General features: G+C 40.7%; 1 long non-coding RNA gene across 1 annotated transcript in view; it reads right to left on the minus strand.

The window, feature by feature from the left end:
* Nucleotides 1-574: 574 nt before the first annotated feature.
* LOC120237044 overlaps nt 575-12,513 on the minus strand; it is a 32,549-nt gene continuing 20,610 nt past the window's right edge. The window contains exons 3-4 of the long non-coding RNA XR_005529837.1: nt 9,928-9,982; nt 575-4,167 (exon numbers count right to left, since the gene is read on the minus strand). This is a non-coding gene — a long non-coding RNA (uncharacterized LOC120237044). The remainder of the gene's footprint in view (nt 4,168-9,927; nt 9,983-12,513) is intronic.

Raw genomic sequence — 12,513 nt, forward strand, 5'->3', positions numbered from 1 at the left:
CTTTCTCAGTATATAAACTACTGATGTCATATAATCAATGGCATTTCTCAGCTTTGATGGAATCTAATTTGAAAAGATTAAAATGTAATTTTAGGATAATATATTTATAATACTGAAGGTGGAAAGGGTCTACCTAAAGAAAGACAACAAAACCCAGAAGTCACAGATTATTACACAACAGTTTTAAATAAAGTTAAAAAACATGACAGATAAGGAGGAAATACTTGCAATGCATACGACATAGCAAGAGAAAAAAGTGTCCAAAGTACATAAAGTCTCTAGAAAGCAGAAAGAATTAGGAAGCCAGAAGAAATATGAGCAAAAGATATGAACATGTAATCCAAAAGAAGGACAGAGGGGCACCTGGGTGCTTCCGTCGGTTCAGCGTCTGACTTTGGCTCAGGTCATGATCTCGCGGTTCGTGGGTTCAAGCCCTGCGTCAGGTTCTGTGCTGACTGCCAGCTCAGAACATGAAGCCTGTTTCAGATTTCAGATTCTGTATCTCCCTCTCTCTGACCTTCCCCTGCTCATGCTGTCTCTCTCTCTCAGAAATATATTCAAAAAAAACTTTTTTAATTAAAAAAAAACAAAAGACAGAGAGAAAGAAGGGGGGGATGGAGGGAGGAAAAAGGGAGGAAGAAAGAAGCCAATACAGGCATGAAAACATGTTAACTTCACCTTTAGACAGGTGAATCAGCCAGGAGGTACAACTTTGTAACTATCCACTCCGCAAAAGTGAACAAGACTGCTGATGCCCTGGCAATGATGTGAGGAAACAGGTACTCTCTTATAGTTAAAGTATAAACTTGACACAGATTCTCTGAGATTCACTCAGCAAGATCCGTTAAGTATTTTAGACAGACATCTTCCTTGCCACAGTGATTGCACCTTTACCAGTTGCCCTGTAGAAATAGTTACACTGTGCATCAACATGTTGGTATTTCCTAGGACTGTTAAAACAGTGAAATCCTGGAGCAACCAACCTACAGGCCCACCAACGGGGAAGTAAATATGTTATGGTACATTTTGGAACTAAAAAACTAGTGATGCAGAGATACAAAAAGTTCTCTTAAATGCAGGGAAAAAAAGGTACATGCTACATACAGTGATTCCATGATGTCGGAAGTCCCACTCACGCCCAGAGGGTATATGTGTGTAAAACCAGGAAAAGAATTTGGAAGGCCGTGCACAGCTCACAATCTAGAGTATAACAGAGGAAGGTGTGCCACCTGAGTGTGAAGACAGAGAAGGGACGCCTGCACATTTTACTCTAAATATACAAAATGGCCAAACATTTAGGAAGTTATCTAGAAACAAAAGATTTGCCAATACCCAGTCCCCAAACTCTATTTCTCATTCATCCTGACAGGCTTACTTAGAAGTAATGAAGTATTAGCAGTATCCTGGCTAAAATGGAACTTTCCTGTGAAACTGACTACATGCCAATAGAGAATTTTAAGCAACTGGCTGTTAAATATAAATTGGACACTGAAAACAAAAATTTTCACAGATAAGCTACAGAACAAGAAAAACGTGTGAGGTCAAAATAAAGGTTGACGTACACCTTTAGGGACCTTTCATACTTTTTCAAAGAAACCTTATGAAAATCTTTTCTCCCCTTGGCTGGGGAATTTGGACTTTTATAAAATTTGCATGGAGAACAAGTAGCAAAGGAACTTCCGCAAATTACTTTTATAAAACAAAACCAACAGCTCAAGCCCTGTCTTTCAATATTTTCACATGGACAAATACTGAACACAGCTTTATAGTCTGTGAAGAATCCCTTTGAAATAAGCAAGGAAAAGGTCAGAACTCTTAAGCCAGTTATACTTACATCTGGTTAGTCCCGGGACAGGTCAGTGGTTGGACGGGTTCTACGGCTAAGATTTTGATTCATGGAACAGTTTTACTTAGTCTCATAGAAATAATATGTATTAAATTATAAAAACACCTTCGGGACTGGTTCTTTTCCATAAAATTAAAGGAAGTTAAAGCTAATATTAAAAAGTAATCCTAATTTATATACTTATAAAAATCCTAAATGTGAAACTGCTGGTTTTATAATGTATTAGTTTTCTGAAGAATTCAAAGTTATTAACAAAACCTACCTTTCATGTTCATTCAGATTTTGATACTAGCATATTTCTAGTTTAAAAAAAAATCTCAGTATGCTTTAACAATAAAGAAATTATATAGTTGGTTACTATCATTTTGCGTAAGATTTCGTACTGAATAACAGTTGGCCCTTTATCAAAAAGTGAAATCACTTTTTAAACAGAAGTAAAAGGAAAGCTCTCATATATCACAGATTCTGCATTTTAACTGTCATTTCTTGATTATTGAAGTTGATAGAAGTCATTTCTTGATTACTGAAGTCGATAGGAGTCATTGGCTCAGAAACCTACATTTCTACTACTGAGAATCAGTGAGATAAGAAAAGACATAATGAAATCAAAGTTAAATACCTGATGCCAAATGCTTAGCATATAATTATGAGGAAATGTATCAAATCTTCAAACTTGACAGAAAATGGTTCAAGTTTAATTTCAGGTCATATTCAAGTTTATCAAAGACACCCACCTCTATATTATATTCTCTATCCATCAATTAAATAAATGGCAACTGTCAAAAAGGGGGGGAAATGGGTACCTTTTCACATTTATCCGGATGTTGTAACATTTCACACTTAAAAGCACATGTTCATCGGAATAAAATTTACATTATATTTCTAATAAATGTAGTTTTTAAAGACATCAAAGCATGTATTTTCCCGTAAGGGTGGTGGACAGCTCAGTGTCACTTAGAATGTTTCGCTGTATTACGTAAAACAAGATACACACTCAAATCTTAAGTACAGTGCATCTTTCACATGGAGCTTTTCCCAAAGGACAACATGGGGTGCAGCTGGCAGCCCCGGGAGCAGAGACTCTGTTGGAGGGTCAGGAAGGCAGGTGAATGCTCACATGACCCATTAACATGGGTCAACATGGGACACATGACCATTAACAAAGGAAAAAAACCCAATGAATCAAAAAGCACAGCCTAAACCACATGACATGCTAAATATTTTTTAATATCTGAGAATATAAAAGAAAAATTCTGTATTTTACTCACTGAGGTTCAAAGATGAAGCTATGGGGAACTCCCAAATACACCTGATTTGAAAATCACATTTTATAAAACTACCTTTACATTAGATACTGCTTCCATAATGCACTGCAAGGTTTCACCTGATTGAAAGTTATAAAATAATTGAAGGGTTTGCCAAGTTTCAAAGGAACACGTAACGCTCACTGAAACGTTTTGTATCCAAGTACATAATAGCTCTCAGTAACGAATAATAAAGAAAAAACTACGCTATTTTAAGAATAAAATATAATCGGACAAACAGCACTCACCTTTTCAACAAGTCCCATGCTTTAATTTCACATTTTTATTTAATTGTGAATTTCTCATGACAGGTAGATATATTCCACAGGAAAAGCATCCAATGTGGGGATTCTAATTCACGACTTAGGCAAAGACAAGGATTTACAGACACTGGCCAAGTTGCTGAACTAACGAGCACTTCTTAAGCAATTTTGATTTTGGGGTTGTTTGTTTTTTTAACTTACCAAAAAATGAAAAGTTCCTGGAATAGAAAAACAAAGCTACCGAAAATTTTAATTACTTTCAATAGAAGCATGAAACGTAAAAGTATAATTTAAACCAAGCATGGCATACTTAGAACTAAGTATTAGGTTAGGTGATCTTTAAATTATTTGAAATGTATGACACAATTATACTCTGGGAAAAATAACGAATGGATAACAGACCTGTTTTTAAAATAATAATAACAGCTACCACTTACAAGAGCTTAGCAAGTACCAGGAATTGCTCTAACACTTAACTGGTATTAACTCATTTGGTCTACCAGTAGGCAGGTACCGCTCTAACCCCTCCCAATAAAGCAGGCTCATGCGGGTGGGGCACGGGCAGTGTTAACCTCTCGCAGTAGCACAGCGGGCAGCACAGCAGTAGCACAGCGGGCAGCACAGCAGGTCAGGGCAGTCCTGTCCTAGGAGGGGAGTGCAAGAGGGTGGGCTTCACAACTCCTTACCACTAAATTACAGTCTTGTCAAAGATGTAAACCATTTCCATTAAACCAGAAAGGTGGTGTCATCATTGCTGGTAAAATAAAAACAAGTTATGTCTAATTAGACCTAACAGCAATTACTTATTGAATACCCAAAATGTGCTATGTACTATTACCAGCATCGTAGCTAGCATTCATAACAGCTAACATCTTAGCAATTATTCAGTGCTTAATGTGACAGGCGCTGTCCTAATGAACCACTTTACGCCCATCGTCTAGATCAATCCTTACAACAAACGGTCCTGTGAAGTGGATGCCTACCTATTTTGCAGAGGAGAAAAGCACTGAGGTGTGAAACAGCGCCTCTCCCTCCTCCCAATCACCTAGCAAATTCACTGCTATAGCCCAGATGGCTACAAATGTCTGACATCAGGGCCATGTTTGTTGAAGCACACTGCAATGCCTACAGATCTGACCTCGACTACCACATGAGGACATTTTTTTGTCCTAATACCTAGAGTTTTCTCTCAGTTAGAGATACAGTAACACAAAATTAAAAGATATGACAGTCATTTAAATTTATAGTAATTACACCAGAAAAAATATATCAAGCCTCTCTGTCCTATTCTTGCCAAATCCCACATCAATGTTAATGGTTGACATTCCAAGTCAGCTGAAGTAAACATCCACCTCCCAGCCAATCCACGTATCACAGCTGAGTGTAGGATGTTTACATGAACTGCAACTTGGTTTACGAAACCCTTTATTGTGTTTCTATTGGCCCTTTACCTGATGCTCAAATTGATATTAAAGTACATATGATGACTTATTCTAGTTTTCAAAAGATAATTTTGTAGAATCTGTTGAAAAAAGAATTGGTACAGTGATCCACATAAATGAGGCAAGAGTCAGAAGGTATTTTGAGACGAAGTTTAGAATCCAAGGGAAAAGGCAGAAGTGATATTCTTTTCACTGAAATAATTTATGGCAATGTATGCAGACATCCTGTGAATGTTCCAAATCTAAATGTGGCTAATTTTACAGCCTCTCATCTTCCTATATCCCTCTCTTCAAAACAAGTGAACTTGCATTTATAGGAACCCATCTGATGGCCAGTACAATGCATCAATCAGCCATTCTTCCTCATGAAGAAGATTCCCATTTGGGGTAAAAGACAAAATTAATGAAACACCTCTGAGGAGCCCCAAGCTTCGCGGTGGCGCTTCTCACCCTCATTTCTCCTCCTCCTCTCCCTTGTGGCTCCGCTCTCCCCCACGTTCACAACTCACATACTTTCACCGCAGGAACATCTCTCCCACACTCTCGGGTCTCTCGACCTTGCACTGTCCCGACTGCTGTCAAGCTGCCCACAGAAATCCCTTCTCCTCCCTCTGCATTCCTCTGATTAAACTAGTATCACTGCAAACATCGCTACTAAGCGTAAGAGTGGCCTTATCAATACGCTTACATTAAGAAGAGGAAATCCTGAGGGGCGCCTGGGTGGCTTAGTCGGTTAAGCGTCCGACTTTCGCTTAGGTCATGATCTCGTGGTTCGTGGGTTCGAGCCCCGCGTCGGGCTCTGTGCTGACTGCCAGCTCAGAGCCTGGAACCTGTTTCAGTCTGTGAATCCCTCTCTCTCTGACCCTCCCCTGCTCGCTCTGTCTCTCTCTCTCTCCTAGAAATAAATAAAACATTAAAAAAAAAAAAAAAAAAAGAAGAGGAAATCCTGAAATCTGGAAGTAAAATGAAACTTAAGAGCCACTGCTGGCAAAGTCTGAAAAATCTTTGGAATTTTAAAGGCATCCTAAGGCTCTACCTGGCCTGGCCTCTGGTTTCCTTGGGGCTACTTTTCACCCAGTATCAGGTCTCAAGATTAGACACAAACACACACACACACACACCTTCCTTCTTCACCTCTAAGTGTACTGTTTTTCTGTTTGAACTACTCCTACTGCAACAATATTTTTTTCTTCTTCTGCTTTTCTTTGCAAATATATTCAAATAGGGTTTCCTGGGCTGGGTATGATACTTTCTCTGGGAGAAAAATGGGCCTCAGGTTTCTGACAAACCTTTTTAAAAAATCAAACTTTTGGATTACTACATGTTTTTAAGTTTGGGATTTAATTTTTTTTTTTCTTTAGTCACTACATGGGCAAATACCAAACAGGGAAAGAATGTTAAATGAAATGAGCCCCATGGCCCTGTGAAAGTATGGACCCAGGACAGCAGTGTCTGTGGCACCTGTTTAGGGGGAAATGCACATTCCCAAGCCACACCCCAGACCTCCTGCGGCAGAAATTCTTGAAGGGCCCAGCAATCTGTGTTTCATAAGCACTCTAGGTAGTTTTGATACACACTAATATTTGAAAACCAGTAGACTTGTTTCACCAAATACGTTGGAAAGTCAAAGCAGAAACAGCAGTGAACGTCAAATTATTTGGAAGTCCGTAATATGCCAAAGATAAGGAAAAAAAGCCAACGTCAAAACATGTATCATGTGTCCACACATAATTAACAAAGCTTGGGAAACTGTGGCAGTGATGATCTGAAACAGCATCATTTAAAAAAGTAATTAAGCTCAGACTGATACTCAAACTTAAGAAAAAAAAGAAAATTCCTGAATACCAACAGCCCGAGAAACACATTCATTCCCTGAAGTTTTCGTCAGAGGGGTGAAAAGAAGCCAGAGTCGGAATGTGCCCCATGCCACGAAGAAGGCACGCTGGGAACTCAAGTCTACCACACACTGCTGGGCTACCCGAGCCTCTGATGGGGCAGAATGAACTCAGATATGGAGACCAGTGAGGACCATCCAATAATGTGATGTTAACCAAGAATATTTGTACACAGCACATCTAATTGGAAATGAACCTGACACAATTCAGTAGTTTAGCTTGTTTGCTTAAGAAAGTAATCCACAACTACTAAAATACAGATTAAGGGAAAAAAACCTTGTCATTTTCAGAATGGTGTTCCGTAACTAACCATGTTTTGCTTTTAATATTAATTTGATCAAACATCTTAAGTTGTAGTTTCTGAGCTTTCTAACACCTGTCAATAAAGACCACACACTTCTCCCAAAAAAATAAATTAAAAGAGAGGGAAACAAGTCGTTACACGTTTACTGGAAAATACTGACAATCTAACATTTTAAGGCATTTGTTCTCAATAATTAATTGCTAAATTTGCAGGCCAATGGGAGTCTGTGGTTCTTCAAAATTAAAACATGAAGAAGTCATCTGCAAATGACTGAAAGGCTGCACTCAAGTACACTGAAGCAAGGGCATCCAGAATTAAAGCTGACATGGTCCCTGATCCACCTCATTAGGGCAGAATAACATAGAACAAATGTTACATAACACTGATTGTACCATTAATCCTGCAACATCACTGGATAACTGGACTGGCTGGGAAGAGTGTAACAACTCTGCCCCCCTTTTAGCTTGGATTTGGGTTATCATTATGAAAAACCTTCCAAATCAGCTGTGCAAACTATTACACTAGGCAGTTTCTATCCATCTTGCTGAATTTTAAAGCAGTAACCAACTTCTTCATAGGAAATAAACAATGTCACCTGATTTAACAACATAATCCTATTCCCGGAGAACTCTTTCTGCCTTTGCCAGGGGATACTTCTAGGGCTCAGAAGTGCTTCTGTCCATTTGCCGCTATCTGGAATCTAAGGCCTCCAACACGCTAAAACAGGCGCGGAATATGCAATAAATCTGCTTCATTAAGAGTTCAGTGGGGACGCCTAACAGGTGCTATGGTCAAGCTTGAACATTATCCTTACAAGTTGCCAGGCTACTTGGGTCCAAAGCAATAAACTACCCTCCCTCCCTCCACTCTTAACCAAGTAAGTCTCATAAACCACCACTCTCACAAAGAAGGCTTTAAAAATAAACGCTGTAGCATGGATACATCTGGAATAGTTGCATTATAACCCAAACTTCCATGTGCTCATCTGCATTAAGAATAGAAGGAAAGAGCAGATAGTTCTGCAATAATGTAAGATTGTTAATTAGAATCCTATACACACAAGGTGCATCACTTGATGTTTATGGCGAGAAAACAGAGTTACGAGTGTCCGTGCCCTCAGAAAGCCTGCCACACAATCAAAAACGACATGCATTTAAAACGAGATTAGTAAGGACTTCATCTCTTGGTTTAATTACGTGTGAATCTAACAAAGTATGATGGTCAGCGGTAACAGTAATAAATTGTATGAGCACCAATGCTTTATTAAAGAGAGAAATGTCAATAAAACACACGTTTCCCAGGGTCTAAAGGACAGATAAACATAAGAAACCAAATTTTTTAAACTCAGAAAGAAAGCTGCTATAAAATTACACACGACCAACCGATGGGTCCACAACGAAGCCTTCTACGAGAAGAGCCTGTAACACTCAGCTGCTGGGGGACACCACACGCAGACAGGCACCTGCTCACTAGGCGTCTGTCCGTCATGGCCAGTGCCCAGCGGGGAAGGCAGGGAAGGGCAAGGGAGGACCTGAAATGCTCCTGCCCACCGAGGAGCGCTATGCGCAGGCCCTGCCATCTGCAGCCATGCACGTTTCCCACGGGGCGTTCAGCCAGGAGCTATGACATCACTCAGGGAGAGGGGTGCAGGAGCTGGCGGGTGAGGAGGGACACCACGTTCAAGCACACACAGCACTTCACGACAGAGAAATGGAAACTTCTAGGTTGTATGTTGCTGGGTGGTGGCGGCGATACATCTCATCTGCTGAATTTCTAAGGGAGATCAGTCTCTCGAACTGCTGGTTAGTTCAATTCCAGCCTACTTGGAAAGGCCGTAAGGACCAGAAGTTCACTGACAGGGCAAAACCAAACCCAACAACCCCCCCGGCGGAAACAGAGTCTTCCACTAAATCCTCTCTGGCCCAGCAGGAGCCTGGCTCGGGGAGGCTCGGGGAGGCTTGAGCAGGCTCAGGCCGGTTGGTGGCAGCCCCACTGACCTCTGTTAAGCGGAGGAATCCAAACATTTATGGTGTTTCCCGTGCATTCGCCAGCCTCGCCAACGCCACTTCTTGGGCACAACAAGAGCAAGTGGTGCCTGTGAACAGCCGGTGGCAGCAAACATCTGACTGAAAGCTTTGCCACGTCTTCCAGCTTCCAGTCGGGGATGTTTACAACCACAGACTTTCTGAGCAGCAGAGTCACAGAAGGAAGAGAGACACACATGCGGACTGTCGCCTTCTTTATCTAATGATTTACAGGCTTTTTAGCACTGAATGGTATCTGTGACATTTTAGAACAAAAATTAATAAGGTTAATGTTATTAATTAGTTAGCAAGAGAATCAGCTAACTGGTTCATCAGCTGCAATTCTTCCTAAACGGGCTAATTAACAAAGCACATACACACTGTAATTTAACTTGGCAAACATGCAAAATTAAATATATTACCCAGTTATCCTACACGATGATCTATTTTTCTACTTAATGCATGCAAAAATCAGTGTTTCTTTAAACCTGGAGTTCCAAAATCAGTAAGAAACAACACAGCAGAAGGACGATCCTAATAAGCAGAGTGACCACCCATCCATCCAAACTGGTCTCAGTTTACACCTGTTGCCCGGGATTGTTATGAAAAGTGACTTCCTTCACTGATGAAAGTGTCCTAATCGAGAGCACAAATTAGAAGGTTTTACTTGGCAGTACGTCCACACTAAGAGTCTTGTGTTTTTCCCCTCTCTCCGTTAGGTTTAGGTTAGGGATGGACAGCCCAGGGCAAGGAACAAAGCAAAGCAGAAAATAAGGGGAACAAACTCATGAACTTGGCTTTGTTCATACAGCGATAAACTGAAACCATTTTGTTTCCCACACTACTCACCTGAGAGAAGGAAGACAGTCAATCTGCATTCCATCAGAAGCACACTTGCTTTAATCTAAAATAAACATATGTACACGCATACATAAACACATCCTTTAGGATAACTATGGAAAACACCAATACACACAAACATATTAATTTTCTAACATCAATTTTTTTTGGAGTTTGTGGAGTTCTCTGGAGTAAGAGATTGCAGGTACTGATATTTTCCCTGTGGTAGTATCTAAAGGTTGTTCTGTAACAGTGTTTTTGTTACTGTTATAAATAAGTCTTCCCCACTGTAGAATATGGAAAACAGCGAAGAAAGGGCATCTGGTCTCTATGGATACAAGATGACCTTCATTGTTTCTGAAGACAAATACTTAAGAAAAAATCCAGTGACTACTTTTAACAAAGACTAGTCAAGCTGTTCTACAACTGAAAACCTGCAGATTTAAATGAGAAAAAGTTATTTCATGCTGAGGCAGGCGCCGGGTTACGGGGTTACGTTACATGGACGTGAACCAGTTACTACCAAGTCCTGCCTTCAATTTCCCTCTCTGTTCTCAGTGTAATCTTTTGTTGTTGTGAATGTTTGTTTGTTTTTGAGAGCAAGCAAGTGGGGGAGAGGCAGAGAGAGGGGAGGACAGGGCATCTGAAGCCGGCTCTGTGCTGACAGTATGACCCTGACGTGGGGCTTGAACTCACGAACCATGAGATCATGGCCTAGGCTGAAGTCGGACGCTTAACTGACTGAGCCACCCAGGCGCCTCTCTCAGTTTGATCTTCTTAAAGGCTGATCACAAGAACAACACTTTTATCAGAGCTACTAAGTTTAACTCAGACACAACACACAGAAACTTCTCTTCAGGGTTAGGAGGGGACACTGCCAAGCACCACACACTCGTACACAATGTGTTCTTCTTGAAGGCGGCTGAAAGTGAGTGGGACAGAGAAGTATGCTACAAGAAAATCAATTACAAAATGCCTTCTAGACACCATCTTCAGTTATAACATATAATCTGTACTTCATAAACGTTCTTTAATTTTGTTCTTTTATTCTTAACCAAACGCACAGCACGCTGTGGCTCAAGGTTTACCATTTCTGACACACTGACTTCCAGCTGTCACAAGTGTATTTTTCAGCACTTGAGTTGCCCTTCTTACCACCCGCTCTGCCACTTCCATGTTTCTGTTCACAAGTCTTAATAAAAACGAGCAAAGTACACATACGTACAAAGCTATTTTAACCTTCAGCAGTTATCCATTTATATCTAATTTGAAATGCTGTTTTCAGACGCAGGAAGTCTACTTGATGCTGTACTTGAGAAAAAGAATCCTCTTGTAAAGATAAGAGGTGTAAATGGCTCTCCTGCAGTCCTTCACAAACCTGCGTGTTACAGCTTCCTCAGACACATCGCATCTGTTCAATCAAATTCTTGCACTTCCACTGACACACTAGCTGTGTGACCTTGAGTAAGTCACTTACCTACTCAGAATCAGTTTCCTAATCTGTAAATTTCGAAAACCTATAATGGAATTACAAACAATTCTCAGAGTGGTTGTGAAGATTAAGTAAATAAAACTATGTGAGTATAAACGCATATTTGAAACAATAAAGCACTACACAATAGTGCTGGTGTTTACAGACTTGTACTCCAACTTTCTTGAAAACCTTACCCCTGAAAGCAAAAGTCTGCATGTGAAAGGTGACAACCGTGAGGGTGACCATCTGTGTGAATACAGGAGTTCTGCAGAATTCTCCTGGACACAGCATTAACTTGGGCAAAAAACAAAACAAAACTCAGGCAGGCAAGCAGACAAAAACAAGCCGCTGGCTTCCTCTGCACTGGCTAACTGGGAGCACCTGTAAGTGATGGTATACTGACAATAATATTAGAAACGCTGCTGGGGCACCTGGGTGGCTCAGTCTGTTAAGCATCTAACTCTTGATTTTAGTTCAGGTCATAATCTCACGGTTCATGAATTGGAGCTCTGTGCTGACTGTGTGGAGCCTGCCTGGGATTCTGTCTCCCTCTTCCTCTGCCCTTCTCCTACTCAGTCTCTTCCTCTCCCTCCCTCTGTCTCAAAAATAAATATTCTTTAAAAAATATTAGAAATACTATTCATTTTTTACTTTTTAGTGCAGAAAATCTTATTTGAAATGTTAATTTAAATAGCACGTTAAGAATTAGTGTGCAAATTAAATCAGAACCAAACTATACTTTATCTGCTCAAATGCAAAAAAAAAAAAAAACCATTTCTTTCAGTGTTTCAAACAGTTGTGTTAATTAAAATTCCGTTGTATTTAAAGACCCAAAAGGTCTTCTTTTTCATTGGCAAGTACTATCAAAGCTCCTTGTGATTCGGGGACAGGTTTCAAAGCAATCGGAGCAGTCTTACATCAGGTTGGAGTGAGAAAGCCCTTGGAGGTGAACCCGTGGCGGTGCACCGCTCAGGCCACGGCTAACTCGACGTCACCGGATGGGAATGGCGGCCACGAGTGCACCACGAGTCCCCGGGAGCACGAAGGCGGGCGGGAGGCTTCCGGGCAGGCCGGGCCCTGCTCCCCGCAGGGCCTGCTGGCTCCGCGTGGGCGGCGCCGGC

Source organism: Hyaena hyaena, unplaced genomic scaffold, assembly GCF_003009895.1.
Source record: "Hyaena hyaena isolate Hyena2069 unplaced genomic scaffold, ASM300989v1 scaffold_169, whole genome shotgun sequence".
Taxonomy (NCBI): Eukaryota; Metazoa; Chordata; class Mammalia; order Carnivora; family Hyaenidae; genus Hyaena; species Hyaena hyaena.